This window comes from Juglans regia, chromosome 14 (assembly GCF_001411555.2).
Source record: "Juglans regia cultivar Chandler chromosome 14, Walnut 2.0, whole genome shotgun sequence".
In the NCBI taxonomy this organism is placed as follows: Eukaryota; Viridiplantae; Streptophyta; class Magnoliopsida; order Fagales; family Juglandaceae; genus Juglans; species Juglans regia.
The window spans coordinates 12,245,587-12,265,237 of NC_049914.1; the positions used below are offsets into that span (position 1 = coordinate 12,245,587).

The following is a 19,651-nucleotide window of genomic DNA, read 5'->3' on the forward strand; positions in this document are numbered from 1 at the left end:
AAATACACTACATTGCTTAAGTCTACCATAAATTCTAGAAGAAACAGTGGATTAATCTGATTGCCATTAAGAAAGGTTTGGAGACACAGACACTACTCGAGCTACTAATTCCATTTAACCTAAATCAATAACATTTATTAATCCTCTAAATTTCATGCATGATTGGCATCTCAAGAAGCTTGACTTTCAACCCATTGTATGAAAAATCAGGTTTTAACAAAAACCATTGTTAGCAGTTCCTTCTTTGGTATCCACCTTGTTTCCCTTCTTTCTTTCCCAACGAGAAGGAAAGTTCACGAGTAACCACATGAGTTAGAGAGCTTATGAACCCATTGACTCTACAACTATTTGAGATAGGTAGCTTATGGAACCATCGACTCTACACTATTGATGTATGAACCATATAACTAACTACTGTTTGTAAATATATCACCCTTTCAACATTTTGGTAGTAATTACAAATCGTCCCATCTTTAATATTACATTAGAGTATTTTGAGGAAGCTAAACTAAATGTAATAGAAGGAAGATTATGATTCTTCTTAGAATTGGACATAGTTTTAATAAATTATTTTATTTCTGATATATTTTTTTAAGTTAATTTTGTATATTTGAAGTTTGAATAGTAGCTAGTAGAACTCAGAGACAAGGAAAGTTCCCAATACACAAAAGTTCAAAACCTTTTTTCTTATTTATTTTTACATAAATAACTAAAATCTTGTTCAAGAATTGGAGCTGAAATTCAATACCTCAAATGACAAGATATGGGTGTCAAAAGATTAATTTAGATTATTTGATAAATGATCACACTGTTAATAAAGAAGAGGTAAACTACATATTGCTCCCCAAAATTATTACCTCATTTTCAAATTATCCATTTATTTGATCATTATATTTTTTGGTTAAGACATCAACAATCCGGTTCTTTTTTTCCTTTCAGTACTACACTTGTAAGTCATAAGTAATAACCAAATAATTTTGGTAACCCATTTTTGTTGCATGGGTGTCCCAAATTTCTGCTCCAAAACATTTTTGAGAGTCTGTTGATCTGTTTGCACTTTAAAGGCCTGTCCCAATAAATATTCCCTCCATTTCTTCACTGCTAGCACCAAGGCCACAAGTTACTTTTCATAGGTAGAGTTGTAGGTTCTTCCCCTTAATGCATGGATCATATAAACCAACGACCTGTCCTATTGCATTAAAACAACCCATATGCCACTCCCTAAAGCATCACACACAATAATGAAAGATTTAGAGAAGTTTGGTAGAGCCAAAACAAAAGGGTTAGTGATTTCCATTTTAAGGGAGTTGAAGGCTTCTTTTACTTATTATGTCCAATGGAATGCATTCTTTTTAAGGAGGGTAGTTAGAGCTACAACTATAAGTCCATATCCCTTGATGAACTTTCGGTAGTATCCTGTGAGACCCAAATATCCTCTAGGAGATTTTAGGCCGGTAGGTAAGGGCCATTTGAGCATGGATTCCATTTTTAAAGGATCGCTTGTACTCCATCCTTATATATAAAATGACTTAGGTATTCTATCTCAGAACATCCAAAACAACATTTAGACATTTTCATAAAGCCTATGTTGTTTTAGAATTAAGACAATTTGCAAGTAATGAACATGGTCGTCCAAGGTTTTATTGTAAACAATGATGTCATCAAAGAAAATTAGTATAAATTTTCTTAAATGAGGCTTGAAAATGTCATTCATTAAACCTTAGAAGGTGGCTGGAGTATTAGTAAGCTCAAAGGGCATTACTAAAAATTCAAAATGACCTTCATGGTTGCGAAAGACAGTTTTTGGGATATCATTAGGGCGTGCTCTTTTTTGGTGATACCCAGATCTGTGGTCGAGCTTGCTGAAAATGGTAGCTTCGAAGAGCTCATCCAATAGTTTATCAGCAATTGGTATGGGAAAATTGGCCTTGATGGTCTCTCAATTTAGAGCTCTATAATCAATGCAAAGTCTCCAGTTGCCATCTTGCTTGTGAACAAGTAAAACAGGTGGAGAAAATGGGTTATGGCTAGGTCAAATAATGCTATTAGAAAGCATATGCTTGACAATGTTTTATATTTTAATGTTTTTGAAAATAGGGATAGCAGTAGGGTCCTACACTGGTTGGTTGGGTATTTGGTTGAAGGTTGATGTGGTGGCCATGGGCTCGTGGTGGAGGCAATCCCTTTGGTTCCTAAAAAACACACTGATATTCCTGATAAAGTTTTTATAAGGAAGGTTCTAGTTGCATGGAAAAAAGAGTAGGATTAGGAGAGGAAAGCAGTTGAATAACTAAATCCCTCTTATCATTTTTAATAGCTCTACCAAACCTATCACCATCAATCAATGACATATTAGTCAGAGTCATACCTTGCAACACCTGTTGTTCCCATAAAAACAAGTCCCATTTGAAGCTTGGACAGATCCCATAATATTAGTTCGAGAGTTTGAAGCCAGTGTACTCCACGCACAATATCGTAGCCTCCTAAATTAAAAACATAGAATTCTGTAAAATAAATATTTCCCTACATTTTTAGATGCATATCACTACACTTCCCGATACTGATAAGAGAGTCCCCATTAGCTACCTTCACAAACAAGCCTCCAATAGGTTGAACTTGTAGTTGAGTCTTAGTGAGAACAGAGAGATCCATAAAGTTGTGTGTGCTACCAGTGTCTAGCAAAATAACTACTATACTCCCTTGGATTTTACTAAACAGACGCATGGTTTTTGGACTAGGTGTTCCCGAGAGAGAATGAATAGAAATTCCTAGTTCCACTTCAACCACTTCGAGCGCAGGTTCCGTTTTGTTTCCTTCTCTCTTCTAAACTTGAGTTACGGTTTGTACCTCATCATCTTCACTGTTATCTTCACACTCCATGATGAAAAGGTGAGCTAATTTGCATTTATGACCGGGGTTCCACTTCTCATCGCAATTGTAACACAAGCCTTGTTCCTATCGCTCTTTCGTCTGTGTAGAGGGTGTAACCGGTCCAATTTTACACATTTTTTAGAACTGAATTGGTATACACCGGTTTTTAAAATTTAAGAACCGATATTAGACCGATTCACTACCAAAACAAAAACTTCTAGTTTTTCAGTTTTGGTTTGGTCTAGTTTTACGAATTATCTATGTTAGTAATAATATGATATTTACATATACTAAACTATTATTCTATTTATATTATAGAATAAGTACATTATTTTATAATAATTAACATATACTTGTATAATATTGAATTTAATTATAATCTATATACGTTTTAGACTTTAATACGAGTATATATGATCAAATGTGTAAAAACGTATTTGCAAAAAGAATATATATATTTTATAATTTATAATGCCAAAAATATATCTATCATTGATATATATATATATATATATCAAAATTAAGTTTATATTAATAACTTAATATTAATGTTTATGTTTAAGATTAAAATTTTATGTTATATTAATTTTATGTTATAAGATTAATAGACTTGAATAATAAGATTAGAATTTCATGTTATATGATTTAGCAATTTAGCATATAATATATATATAATATAATATAAAAAAATCATAAATATATATGGCTCCGGTTCGGTTTAAACCGGTTTTTAAAATATGAAAACATGTACCATACTGGTTTAGGACCGGTTAGATACCACAACAGGCCAAACCCACCAATTCAGTCCGGTCCTGTTTAATTGATTTTTCAAATTTTTTTAAACTTCTATGCGTAGGTGAAAGTTGTTGAATGTGAATAATTGTCTTTTTCTCCCTTTTGGGTGGCGGTCTGAGTGTTAGACATACAGGACCAGGCCCAAGTTTTTGCCAATCCAAACGCATCAGTTAGAGATTAAGAATTCAACATTTTTATCATAAATCGAATATCCTCCAGAAGACCACTAAGGAATCAGCTGAATTTATACAACTCTGTCAATCCTCGAAGTTGATCAGAAAAGACTTCAAATTCACATTTGTAAGCTTCCACCATGCCATTTTGTCGAAGTCTAATGAGAGTCTCCGTAGGGTCCTCATAAGGAGAAGGCCCAAATCTAGAAAGAAGTGCATGAAAAAACCCATCATAGCTGATTAGTCCACTCGTAACTTCCAATTCTTGAAACCATGTTAGTGCTTTACCCTCCATATAGAAGGAAGCCAACAAAATGTGATGATGGGGGTTAGTGTTGTGGTAGTTGAAAAATTAGTTTACATGCTAAATCAAACCCTCGACGTCACCTTTGTCAAACTGTGGAATGTCTAGGCGAATAGCTCTTGTTTGAATGTTACTGCATTCCTCAAACAAGGGGTTAGTAACCCCTATAGCTGAAATGTTGGCTAGTTCATCATGTTGTTTGCCAGCTATATGGACCGGAGTATCAACATTAGAAGCCATAGTTTGCATTTGCTGCACCTGACTATTTACTACTCGTTGTAATGATTCTTGATTTTGTTGTTGAGCCTCATGAGCCCCTTTAATAGCAGCAAGAGCTTCTGCCAATTGAGAGTAATGTGTGTCTTCAGCCATGTGGAACGACCTATTCTTGATACCATTATTACAAGCACCGTTTTTCTTATAAATAAGAAACAATGATAATTTGGTTAATTCGAGGAAACTAGACCTCTAACAATAATTCAGAATTACTGATCTGATGCATATTATCATTCAACATTTCAATATAAATACAAGAAGAAGTAAATACTAGATCGAACAATCAGGACGCTAGTAACAATACCCCAAAACACCTGGACCACAACCTATTATTATGCCACCAACTCTACTAAATCAGATACAGAGATACTTCACAAGAAATAAATAACATAACAACAAATATAAACAAAAACCCAACATAGTTAAAGGGCTAAACTAGACTTATAACTCATAATGAACTCGGCTGATTACATATATAAAAACCCGGCTCATCTACACATACATAACATGAGCACAACCTGTTTGATGAAATAACTCAATTAAATGTCTTCCAAAATGTTTGCATATTTCTTGGCATATAATTTTCTGTGGATATATCAATCACTGTGTCAGTAGATTGGGGTTTGAGGAAAATGAATTCTAGATATGCTTCATTGATTGCACTGTTAAGTTTTGTTTGTTTAATTTTTAAAGTTTGAAAATAATGGTGTTTATCTGATTTGAAAATAAACCAGGCTTTAGTTATGGTTAACTATATGTTGTCAACTCTATAGTTAAAAGTAGAGAAGGGTTAAAAATTCTTACCACAAAAAAGACTACGATGGTCGTTACTGTAAAAAAAATAATGTATATAATAGAATCCTCAACGACCTACCTAAAGGTATTTAATGTATATGTTTGTCATTTATTCTCAGTTATTATTATTATTTTTTTTGTTATGATAACTTTATATATTTTATACTTGTATTGTATAATATTTTGCATTCTTTTCAACATAATTTAATTTAGATTTTCTCTATGCATGATTGAGATTTGAATAAAATATCAACTAAAAAGGAGTTATGGAACATTTAATTTAGAATAGTACAGATGTAGAATGCAATAAATATAACAAATGAACATGAACTTTTTAACCTTGACTTGATACTAACAGATATAAATGGAAGCTATTTTTATTTTTTCATAATTTATTTTTACATTTAGACCCTTCTTAATTTTAACTAATATATTTTTAAATTTCTATTTTAATGGAAACTCTAATTCATACATAGGGCTGTACATAATTCAATCTAGACTGATAAAATCGATTGGACCAAAATTTTCAGTTCGGACTGAACCAAACGGAATTCTAGATCTGTCGGTCTCAGTCCAAAAATATGTGGACCGATGAAATTTGGTCCAGTCCCAAGGTCTACAAATTTTAGACCAGATTGGACCAGACCGAACCCATATATATTGTTTTTAAAATTATTTTTAATAATTTAATATATTATTTTTATATAGTAATTATATAAGTTAATAATGTAATTTTCATCTAATTTATTATCATAGGCCATATACAATATTAAATAATATATGCTATTAATTAATAATAAATAATAAATCATGTGATAATTTACATCATTATATGTAAATAATTAATACGTCACACATACTCTACTATTTACACTTAATTAAAGTAATTAGGTAATTATTTTTTAAATACATAAGTTGTAAGAAAATATGAATAATCTATGTAAAATGAAATTATTTGATATTCATTAATCATATATAAAATGTATGACATTATTAATAATTATGCATACTAAAGGGTCTAAGTTAGTAAGTAGTAACTATCAACATCATAAATATAGTTATAGTTAAATATTTTTTTAATGAGTTAGTTACATAATCCATATTAATAATTCACTTAATTTTAATTTTAGTAATTTAAATATATTGTTTTATTAATTTATTTGAAAAAAAAAATAACAAAATAATTAGACTGGACCGATAGCTACCAATCCCTATGAGTATTCGGTTCGATCCGGTTGGAAAAAATGATGAATCACCCCCTCGAATCAGACCGGACCGATTTACACCCCTATGAATCAAACAAGTATAAGAAGATTTCAGTTTTTGCAATTTTGACTTTTGTTGAATGAGGGGTCTACATAAGCAATAGAAAATTTTGTTGTTGAAGGATGTGATTTTGTTGCAAATCATGAAACTATAGCGACACGTTGCTATAATACTACATACTTGACTGGTACTTTATTTTCTATGTAATAAAACCGTATCATCTCATATATAAAATTTAAGTTTGACTTTTATCTAAATTTAAACATGTTATGTCCTGGGTTTAAACAAGTGGTATTTAATTTAAAACTTTCATTCCATAATAGAAAAAAATAACTAAAATTAAAGAAATTGAATGGACTTCTGAGACAAAGGTATTGATTTTGTATTTTCAATTTAATAAATTACAATTCTTTTTTTTTTTAAGTTTTAAATTTTTTATAATAACTAATAATAATTTGATATTATAGGAATTATTGGTCTCGTGCTTATGTAAGATTGTGAAAATAGACAACAAATTTAGATGGTATTATAATTCATGTCAAAACTTACAACTTTTCATAATTCGTACAAAATTTATAATTCCATTCCATAATATGAAAAGCTTACAACTTTATTCTTGATCGAATACAAACGCAAACTCACATATGTTATCTATGTGGGCCTATGCGTCTATCGCCAATGTAATCTTAGTTTTCTCTTCTTCGGCATCATTCTAAGGTTTGTCAATTTGTCACCACATCTAACTCCACGGCACTGCAAACCAAGTTATTTTTGTTTACTGGCTGTTCTGCTCCATCTCACATTCTATTGCTTGGTTATGATCACGTGTTGCAACCCATTTTTGGTGCCTTAAAAAAAAGCAACCACCCTGATAGAAAAAATCACACTTGATGTGAACATAAGTGCTGACATATGAAGCGAGCACCAACATCTCGCATTGGGCGAGTAACAAGTGCTCACAATCAACATGGCGGGCACTCCACCCATGCCATTATAGTCACTACAAGAAAATTATTTATTTGTGGCCAGTTATTTTCTGTAAAAATAATTATTTCCTGCTAAAAATAAATCTGTTTTGGTTCATAAATAGTCATTCTTATCGCAAATAATTCGTCACAAATGTTCGTTTTTCTTGTAGTGGGTAGTAATAATCACATAGCTTTAAGTCCACACTTATAGAGATATCATTTGGCAAAGCAAAGCAAACGCTCATCATAAGGATGGGAATGTTTCACCCCAAATACAACCTAACCCACATAAAGTTCAAGGGTAAAAATGTAATGTAGACATCGAACACAAATAATTGCTTATATACAGATAAACGTTTTTATAATAGAAGAAGATAAATATTAAATTGTTATAAAGTGGTTGTGTATACTAACAGCTTTTATCACATATTTGCTTATTCACTCAAAGCCTAAAATAAAATATATGCATGCTTCATTTTAAATATATATATATATATATATTTTATCCACTTTTTATGTATTTATATATTGACCAATTATTATAATTATTAATTTTGAATAGTGGTAATAGTGTTATGTATAGTTTATATTTAAATATATTTATAAAATCTCACATAAATAACCAGTCCGCCCATTAGGTAGGTTATAGGTTCATAGTGTTAATGTGAGTACGCCCGTAAACATCATATAAAATCCACGTGTGATTTTAGTGGTCCTCGTTCCTCTTATATTATCCCATATTAAGCTTTTTATTAATCAACAACAAGATGCGTTAAAAAAAAAAGCCCGATTACAAAACGAAATAATCATGATATGAAGAATGATTGACTATAATATTACATCCTATGTAACTGGATGATAGGATTATTACCTTCTTACTATCTATTTAAAATTCTTTTTGTTTTTATTTTTTTAAAATTTTTTATTTTACTTAATGATTAAGGAAGTGATTATTAGTAAAATTATATATTTTCTTAAAATTTATTCTTAATGACTAAGGATGTTAAAAAAAATACTTAAAAAAAATAAAAAAACTTCAAATACATATAAGTAGTAAATGAGTAGTAATATGGTAGTAAACTACCCTAATGATTTTAGAATAATAAAAGATTTTTGAACCATCCCCAGTTTGGATATAAAAATACTCTCAATCCATCTTATCTCATTATTACAAATTTTCTATACAAAATATAATATACAATTCAATTTTTTAAAAATTTTAAAATAATAATATTAAAAAATAATATTTTATTTAATTCATCTAAAATTATCTCATCTCACTATCTAAACGAATCCTTAAATAGATCCGATTTTGTATGGACTTAAATAGAGCCCACGCTAGCAATGATGGCCGGGGGCTTCACTTTTAAGAGGCCCAAAGCTGCTTTATTCTCGTTAGCCCCCAAACCCCCGTCTTTCTTACCAAACAAGTCAGTCTCAGATCCTCAATTTTATATGTAAACTCTCGCTTACTCCCTTCCCACGGTTTTCTTCCTTCCCTCGCAAAACCCAGACGCCCTTCGCACCAAGACCCCATCTTCGACCATAGAGACCCACCATCGCACCACCACCACACGTCTTGTCGGCAACAACGGCACAGCACCACTGCGCCACTGCACTCCAACTCTTGACGGAAACGACCAAAACCCCTCTTTCTCTCGCCGATCCGCTTCTCCCAAGCTAAGGTAATCTCTTTCCATGTATAAGATTCGATTCTCTTGATGATCCCTAACTTTATTCCGCACCTCGCCGTCCCTCGCATTCCTTTTCTCCAACGTCCCTCGCATTCCTTTTCTCCAAACCCTAATCTTTGATTGTGGATGTGTTTAGCTGTTTGTGTATCTTGAATTCTGTCTCTGTTTATGATTGAGGGGTTGCATGTAAATATATTTCAGTGAGGATTACACATTTGTTTGTGTATTGCGAGAAAAATGAAAAATTTACAGAAATCTGTTTGTCTAAAAATTCGCTACTCTGTTTCTGTTTGTGTATACAAAGAAAAAGCAAAAATTTTTACAAATTTGTTTGTGTATATTTCTCTACTTTGTTTCCGTGAGGATTGCACAGAATTTATACAAGACCTGTTGTAATAGAATAGCAAGAATTTAAATTTCAAGTTTACATTTGAATAAACTACAACTACGGTAGTTTCTCTACTTTGAAATTTGAAGTTTGTGGTATTTCTTTACGGTAAACTTGCTTGTTTGGTTGCTATTGCATTGCATAGCATGCTACCTCTAGGTTAGGGAACAAAAAAAAAAAACAGATTCTTCCATCCATTGTGCTGATTTTAGTGCAAATGTATTTTGTGAATGTATTTTGTGCTGCTGAATGTATTTTGTGGGAATGTGGATAAGCTGCTGAATGTATTTTGGGCTGCTGAATGTATTTTGTGGGAATGTGGATAAGCTGAATGTATTTTGTGGGAATGTGGATAAGCTGCTGATTGTATTTTGTGCTGCTGAATGTATTTTGTGAGAATGTGGATAAGCTGCTGATTGTATTTTGTGGAAATATGGATAAGACCTGAATGTATTTTGTGGAAATACAAAGTCCTACTAATGTATTTTGTGGATGAACCAGTATTTAATATTTGAAGTTGTACAGATAGAGAGATCTGAATGTAGTTTGCTCAAAATGAAGAAGCTGTACAAACCTGAAAATAAAAATATTGTTGAATGGAAAATAGAGTAGATATGGTTGTTTGATAGAAGAAAGTTTGGTAAAAGAAGATGGTTGGATGAAAAATTTAGTAGATATGATTATTAGATAGAAGAAAGTTTGGTAAAAAAACTATATGGTAGAAGAAAATTTGGTAAAAAATTAAGACATAGTTGGATGGGAAATATTGGATTGGTTTGTAAATTAAGACATTTATATAGAATTTTAGATAAGTTAATTAGACATTTGTGGTTATAACATTAAATGACAATTGAAAAAATATAATTTTTTTAACCCATAATTTAATTAGAATATGATTAATAATTAATATATAATATCATGAATATATAGTAAAATATGATAAAATAAAATAATTTCATAATTAAAAAAATAAAATATTTTTGAAATTATTAATTACTCATGAATAAATAGATAGTCCAATGTAGAGATTTAATGTGAATAGCCAAAGTCAAATTCATCTTTTATTATTTTATTGTCATATAATGAAAAAAATGGTTATTTCAATGTAGAGACTTATGTGAATAGAATAGCTAAAAGCTAAATTCATCTTATATTCATAAAAAATGTACTTTAACTTTAGCTAATCCAATGAGTGTTCTTACTCTCGTCTCTCTCACTATCTTACTCTCTCGTCTCTCGTCTCTCTCCTTCCGTCTCCCCCATTTTCCAACCCGAAAAATCTCGAACTTGGCTCAGAAGTCATATCTCTCTCACTGAGTGCCCTTATTTGTTATTTACGCAGCTGATGATGGATTCAAACCAAGCCAAGCAGCATAACCTAGTGGGCTCTGAATCTGCTTCGGAAAGAACTCTGTATGCCCTCTTTCTCTGTTACATACATGTATCTATTGGTTCATATGGATTTAAGGTTAGGATTGTTTGGGTTTTGGCAGTCTCTAGAAGTCTTGAGTGCTTTGAATGGCTACTAGGTTGCAGTGTAAATCTACGTGCAAATATTACGATGCAGACTGAGTTATTTATGTAATTATTTTTGGATTGGTTTAGGTACCCATATGTTACTAGCTCGTCCGTTGTTGCTATCAAATACAAAGATGGAATTCTTATGGCGGCTGATATGGGAGGTTGCTAAACTCATCGTCCTTAATTAGAATTTTAATTTAATTTCGTTAAAATTAATGTTGTCTTCATCATGAACCATCGAGTTTGCTGCTGTTAAAACAATCGCTTATTAACTGACAATATGGGTTATTTCTAACATATGTATATGTATAAGCATATGCATATGATTATGTGTGTGTATGTGTATGTGTATGTGTATGTGCCCGCACTCGTTCTCTGGTGCATATATGTAGCTATATATATATATGCGTGCGTGTGCGTGTGCGTGTGCGTGTGCGTGTACCTTTTTTTTTTGGATTAGAGTAAGGTATCCAGAAGGGCATGATTATGAATACCGATTCATTATTATAAAGTATACAAAAGCATACTAACACGCAACATGCTCCCTTTACCTATAAAAAAAAAAATTGCATGCTTCCATGAAGTCTCTTATTATCGTCTTTTTAGCTCCACAACTAAGTTGAATCCCTTTTTTGGAACCACTTTGGAAGGAATTGTTTTGGTATGTCACTTACCACCTATATATCAAGGCTTACTACTACTCTTTTTTGTTAATATGTGATGGAAAACTTATTTATGAATATATTTTTTTCTTGGGGATATCTTGTATACTTTATGTGTACCAGGGTTTAACCCTCGTTAGTTATTAATAAAATCTTATCTTACTTATATAAAATAAAAAGAATAAATTTGTTTCTTGGTGGATTAATTGGCAGGCTCCTATGGATCTACCCTGCGATACAAGAGTGTGAATGGAGTGATTGAAGCCTACAGGAAAACATTCTATTCTTGGTACTGCAAGTGGGGAAATAAGTGATTTTCAGGAGATTTTACGTTCTCTCAATGAGCTTATGTAAGTGCTAATTTGCCATTTTGTTTGATGCTCTGTTGATAACTATCTGCATCTACGAATATTTCTCTGCAATTATTACTGTAATTTTTGGTTCTGGTTAGCATGATAGGTGTAAATTTTGAGGATAATCATGTAGCAATGGGGTTTGGGAATCATCTTGCCCGGCCTATTCTCGGTGATGAGTGGCACGAGAACTTGAGTTTTGAAGAGGGTGTCAAGTTGCTGGAGAAATGTATGCGTGTACTGCTATATCGTGATCGGTCTGCTGTCAACAAGCTTCAGGTTTGTTGTTTCCTTACATCATTTATCATGATTGTTTCCCATAACTCATAATTTTTAAGACCCTCAGAAAAATAAGTAATAGTTTTACAATTATATTAGTGGAAAACATTTAATTTTTGATCTAATTGTTGGACCAAATTCTGCAACTACTCTTGATGTTTGTATTCTCTAAATCTTATTTTGAAATGAAGTATTTATAAAGTTCAGTTGAATTTTGTTTTGTGTTTTTAAAGAATTAGAGGAATTTGTGAAATTCTGCTTCAAATATATGAATGAACTCACCTCTCTCATTCTCCCTCATCCTCTTTTTTGGTTTCTCCATCATAATAGTTCTAATTCTTTTTGAGAAGTCGTAACAGTTCTAATCTCACTGTCTTTTCTGTATGCATTCCCCAATTCAATTGCTAATGTGGGCATCGGCATCATAAACATGGTTTCTAAAGCACTGGTTAAGGCATAGAAAAACAAAGCACTTATGAACGAATTTTAGCAGGCTTGACTCACCATGGGTGACCTTTAGAATTTTATCCTTGCAAATCTGATAATTAACAAAAAACTTAAAAAGAATAGGTTTGCCTAGATGAATCTTTATTGACAGGCTTTTCCAACCAATGAGGAAAAGCCAGTATTCTAGCAACATTATTTAAAAGTAAAAACTTAGAAGATTACAAGATTTTGGGACTTCTAGTTTTATTCTTTATTTTTTTTCTTTCTCCTCTGTACTTGTTCGGGTTCCAAAAGTTTATAATAAATGGTCAAGATTCATTTTTCTTACTATCCAAGCTTGTGGAATATACTCACTCCCATCATATTTTTTTTTAATTGGTAAACAAAATTTTATTAAGCATAAAATAGAAAAATGCAAGGGTATATGAGACATATATATACAAGAGTGTCGCCTATGCATGCTAGTTTAACAATACAAGGAAGTCATGAAAAGACATGCCACTAAAATCAATTACAATTGACCAATGGAGTATTAAAAAATAAAATTCTAAGCTCATCCATCGACCGCTCTCGATCTTCAAAGTTTCTTGCATTCCTCTCCCTCCAAATATACGATCATAGACAAATTGAGACCATCTTTCACACTGTTGCAATCTGAAAAGTTGCCCTGGATTGCCTGCCAAGAAGCTAGGAGGTTGATTACCATTTTCAGCATCACCCAAGCTAAAGCCCATCCAAGCAAAGAAGTCATTCCACAAGGTTGTAGCAATCTCACAATAACTATGATGTGGCGTTTCCGTAGGTTGTCTATTATGAGGATCTTCCCTAGGTATTTTGTTCGTAAAAAAAAAAAAAAAAAAAAGCTTTTAGGGGGGGTGATTTTGTCTTTCAAAGACTTCCATGGGAATGGATTTGTATTATATGCGGTATTGGCTTGATAGTAGGAGGAGATCATGAACTTCCCTTTCTTAGAAGGGCATCAAAAGATCTTGTATTCAGCCCCCTCGTCATACGAGTAGAGTACACTAGATCATAAAACTCCAAAAAAGCAGCAACTTCCCAACCTTGTGCATTTATGAAGAATGTAATGTTCCACAGGGGGAGTACCATTAGATAGGATTAAGAGGTCTGCAATTAAGGCTTATTTCATTATTGCCATGCCATAGATTCTAGATAAGCTTCCTTAAGAGTGCCCTATTGCCACACCATACATCATGCGAAAATTTAATTTAATTTTAGACCCATCACCCACCTCAAAACGGATATTTTGTGAATGTATCCCATCCTCTTATGTATTTCCAATGTCCAACCCCATATGGCCCACTTACCTCATTCAAACACTATCCTCCCCATGATTCACCATTCTTTGACTCTATGACGGCTCTCCATAATGCTCCCCGTTCATTGTGGTATATATCTACATAGCTATATGGCCATTTGTCAAGCAATGCTTTGTTAAAAAATTGCAAGTTCCAAATACCCAATCCACCTTCCTGGGTAGGAGAACATACCGTGGCCCATTTAACCAAGTGGAATTTAAACTTATCGTTTATCCCCCTCTCCCAAAAAAAAAAAAATATTGTTGAAGTTTCTCCATGTGATAAGCCACCTTGGTGGGAAGCAGAAATAGTGATATAAAGTAGGTTTGCAAGTTGGAGAGTGCACTTTTAATTAAAGTGACCTTACCACTTCTGGAGAGATACATCTTCCAACTAGTCGATTTTTACTACATTTTTCCTAGTATATCATCCCAAATAGATTTCGATTTGAACGGGGCACCCAAAGGAAGGCTCAAATATTTCATCGACAGCTAAGATATGCAAAATGTAAGCGATGCTCTCCACATTTGGAACATCCCCCATTGAGATTACTTTTGATTTAGCCAAGTTCACCTTCAACCCCGAAGCAGCTTCAAAGCATAAACAGAGTGCTCTCAAAGCTCAAATATTCATGGCTAGCCCCACAAAAGATTAGGGTATCACAGGCAAATAAAAGATAGATATGTGAGGTGAGCCATAATTTGCCTCCACCACTAAGAATCCGAATAAGAACCCGCCCTCCACCACACTTGAAATCATCTTGCTAAAAGCTTCCATTACAAAAACAAGAGTAACAGAGATAGATGATCACCTTGTCTCAAGCCTCGTGAGCTTTTATAAAAACCCTTTGGTGTGCTATTCACCAAGAGAGAAAAACAAACAGTAGAGATACACTGTTTGATCAAAGAGCACCATTTCGATCCAAAGCCACATCTCTCGAGCATGTAAAGCAAAATTCTCCAGTTGACTCGATCATAGGCCGCCTCCATATATAGCATATACAAGAGCCCTGACACTCCCGACTTGAGTCTTACTACCTAAGCATTAGCAATAATCACCGAATCAAGAATTTGCCTACCTCGGACAAAGGCATTTTGAGGCTTTGATGTTAACTTCTCAACCATTATGCTCAATCTATTCGCCAAAACTTTCGAAAGGATTTTGTAAATTCTGCTCACCAAGCTCATAGGGCGATACTTTTTTTACCTATACAACACCATTCTTTTGGAATGAGAACAATAAATGTTGCATTGAGACTCTTTGCAAATCTACCGTTTTCATGAAATTCATGAAAGACCCGCATTATGTCTTCATCGATCTTCTCTCAACAAGTTTGGAAAAAAGCCATTGAAAATCCAGCTGGACCTGGAGCTTTGTCACCCGTCATGCTTCTTAACACTTCTGATTTTTATTTCTTCAAAAGGCCTCTCAAGTTGTCATACTTCTTGCGAGTCAAGAGCGTGAAAGTGAAGCCCATCTAGTCTTGGTCTCCAAGAGAATTGTTCTGAAAGCAAACTTTTGTAATAGTTGACAATGTGATCTGTGATCTCAATTTGGTTGGAAGAAGCCTTTACATCAACCATTAACTTCTCTATGGCATTGTTCCTCCTCCTATGTGAATTAGCCAACCAGTAGAAAAATTTGGTGCATTTATCCCCTTCCTTCAACCAAAGTGCTCTCGACATTTGTCTCCAATATATTTCTTCCAATAGAGAGACCCTTTCAAGGTCTGTAGTCACTTGAATTTTACGAGCCTTCTTCGTTTAAGATAATGTCTTCTCCTCCTCTACTCCCTCCAATCCTTTGAGTTCCTTGAAGAGAATAGACTTTTGTTCTTCCACATTACCAAACGCTTGCTCATTCCAAGCCTTGAAATCTTTTTTTAGAGACTTCAATTTACATGTCATGATGTTACTTGGAGTGCCATGAAATTGATAAGAAGACCACCATTGCTAGACTCTATCACGGAACCCATCTAATTTCAACTACATGTGTTCAAACTTGAAGTACCCTGGGTCATCATGGATACCTCCACAATCAAGAAGGATGGGAAAGTGATTTGAGCACAACCTAGGAAGTCTCTTTTGAATAAGTTTCGGATTGGTCTTGGAGGAGAATTTTGGACCACACCGAATTTTTTGCTACACCAAAAGTACAGATCGGGTCGGACCGCTTTGGTTCGGTCCAATTGGTCTTATCGGGGTGTTTTGGTCTGGGTCCTTTTTTTATTTTTTCAAGTTTTTGACAAAAAAAATTTATATAAAATGAAAAGAATAATAATTTAGTGAATGATTTAATCTAAGTTGTCTAACTAAGTATATACTTAACCAATTAAGTGTTTAACTTAAGTAAAATAAATTAATAATGTTAATAGTATGTGTATTATCAATAATTAATAGTTAATACCCTATGTTAAAAATCATAACCTTTAATACTTTATATAATCTAAGCATAAATAATTAGGTTAGAAGAAAATTATGTAATTACTTATTTTCAATTTATATAACTACTTATCATAGAAAAAATTATTTAAAAATTTATATAATAAATTCAGTCAGTCCAAGGTGAAAAAACCTCACCCCGAAACCGGACCGAGAACCGAATTTCCCTACTTTCTTGGACCGAGACCGAGACTGAGACTTCTTAATTGGTCCGGTCCGGACCAACCAAAACAGGTCGGTTTTTTCGGTTTGGACCCAAATTCTTATACCCCACTTAGGCAGAAGTGCTTTTCTTGCATAGAGATCCAATGCATATGGTAGGTACTTGAATGTAATCGAGTATGGAGATGGTTGGAGAGAGAGCCTTACCATCATCCCTAAAGAAGTGGAAGGCAAAGGATGGAGGAAGATGATTATGGAACAGCGTAGGCTATGTGGCAGTGCAGGCAACAATGAAGGAAAGGAATACGGAGGGGCGGAAACCTTCAAACGGAAACTGAGCAAGGACACAGTAGGGGAGTGAATTCTAAAATGTATGCAGAAGCTGTTTCATGCTCAGTGCCAGTCACTAATGGTGACGCCAGAAAAATCATGGAGAAACCAAGAAGGGATGGGATGCATAACCAGAGTGTGAAGGGCAGTATAGGTATTTTGCGGCAGGAAAGAGTTATTGTTTGCGAGACTTGCAGGAGGAGACCTGAGGCGGCGTCAACCACCAGAGCTTACGCAAGAAGGGATGGTGGCTCTCTGATCAAGGGGCATGATGAAGAAAGGACTCTGTACAACCTTAAAGAAGAATTGATAGACCTGAGAGAGAAGGTCAGCGGTTTAATATGTTGGGTAAGCCAAGATATGGGCCTGGGCTTGAGTTAGGCAAAAAAAGTGAAGGAAGCTGCTGGCAAGAAATGGTCCACGGGCTCAATTGTGGGCTTCGGTGGTACACAAAGCTCGTGGGCTGAGAAAGGGAAGATACAAGCCCATAGCTCTGAGGGCCATCTGACCTAGAACTGGTAGGTTAAAACCGCGGGCCACTTGAGCTTTGAAGTTGGGTCTTCTTCTGGTGCTGCCAATAAGTCATTGGAGCCAATGTTACTCTGGCCGGGGACTACCCAAAAATCATTGACGGAAGAAGGCAAGCTGGTGGTGAGTGTCCTGGCCGACAAACTGGTGCCACAGGTGCTGGTGACAAAAACTTATGACGCCATATCTGTTTTTGTACCAGAAAATGTCGCCCGGGAGCTCCGAATGGAGGAGAACACCATGGTATCACCCTAGAATGCGTCTTCTCTGAAAATAGGAGATGTATTGAGCCCTGGAAAGGATCTAACAGAGGGTGGGGCTTCTGAAGTGGGTAATATGGAGGGAAAGGGAAATACCAGACAAAGCCATGGTCATGTACAAGTCGGATGGGATGCTTCAGTCCCATCATCTATCCATGCATTGTACAAGGATGGCTGACAAGATGTACAAATTGGATGCTTCAGTTCCCATATTTGGTATTTTATATCTTTCTGCACCGTTGCACATTTCTACTTTCCATCTAGAGTGGTTTTGGTGCTTAAGGTTAATGGTGTTTCTTCAGGTTCTTATTAGGGAAAGACAACCAATCTAATCTGGCATCTTATGGCCAAGTGTTCAATTGAATTGATTATGGACACTATCTACCAACTATCTTTTTTTCACACGTTTTCTAGTAGGAAAATTATTAACTTACACTATTTTACAATTCTATATTAAATGGAGGGTAATCATGTTAAATTGAAATTCATTTTTAATGAAGTTGCACGGCTGCAATGGTTGATTGAAAATGGTTGTAAAATAGTTGTAAAAGAATTGCATTTACCAAATTTTGGCCAATGAACTTTAGCTCAAATGGCACGTGCACTTGATATGAATGTGGTTATGGCTTCTAGATCCACTACATTTGTTTAACTTTCTTACCAATAACAAAAAATATGACAAGAGAAAAAAAAAAAAGATCTTCACATTGTAATTTAACTTGATGGCATTCTTTTAATTATTACTAATAGACCTGCAGATTGCGAAGATCACAGAAGAAGGTGTAACTATCTCTCAGCCATATGCATTGAAGACATTCTGGGGATTTGCTGCATTTGAGAACCCAACCGTGGGTGCAGAGGGATCTTGGTAGCTGCTCCCTTGCCATTAGAGAGCTGGTTGGCTTTCTCGTTTATCAAAACTTTGCTTGGGTTATTTGTAATTGCTGAACTTAAAGTTGAAGATCATAGCCTGGACCTTCGTGTCATTAGTAGACCATCGTTAAATTTGACAAATGCCTGGTTTTGATTTATGTTTAGTCTCAGATTGTCACAAGAGTTTGACCTTGAGCTAGATGCCCCCAATGTGTTCGTATCTTTGAATATTTTTATGCCTTATCGTTCTCTCTTTATGGACCATATTCGTGGTTCAAAACTGTTGATAGGCTTGTGCTTTTTTGATATTCTGAATTTTGAGGAAATGGCATCCTCCGCATCTCTCAAAATTATTATGGCATAAAATCAGGAAAAATTCTATTCATCTGGCACATAGCACAGATCACACCTTTTTTTTTTTTTTACCTCTTCCTGTTATCAAATTTGTAGTAATGATTAGTAGAAGAATTTGATTAGTTTAAAAAGAATAAAATCAAAAAGAATTTTAAAAAACTAAAAAAAAATAAAAATAAAAAAGTGTGGGTGTGTGGAGTGTGAAGATGATGAGTAACAAAGTTCTAAAATCATAATTACATGTGCTTGTGAAGTCATGGTATGTGTTACACCAAGGAATTGATAACTTTCAACATGTGATTTATTATTTTTGTCATTTTATTTAAACATACATATTCACACATTAATATGTATATGTTTAAATAAAATGATAAAAATGACAAATTATATGTTGGTGTGGTGTAGAGGATGATAATTAGAATTTTTTAGTTTCAACAATTGTTTCACGTTTATTAGAACTATGTTCGAGTTATTTAGGCATGGTATATTTTCATAAATTATCTCATCTCATCTAATATAATCATCACAATTTTTTCTCACTCTTAAATAAAATATAAAAAAATAATTTAAGTCTTTTAAATTTTAAAACAAA

The 19,651-nt window shown here is 33.8% G+C and overlaps 1 pseudogene; it reads left to right on the top strand.

Moving 5' to 3' along the window:
• The first annotated feature begins 8,845 nt into the window (after positions 1–8,845).
• LOC108990101 lies at positions 8,846–18,969 on the top strand (annotated as a pseudogene).
• Positions 18,970–19,651: the final 682 nt, after the last annotated feature.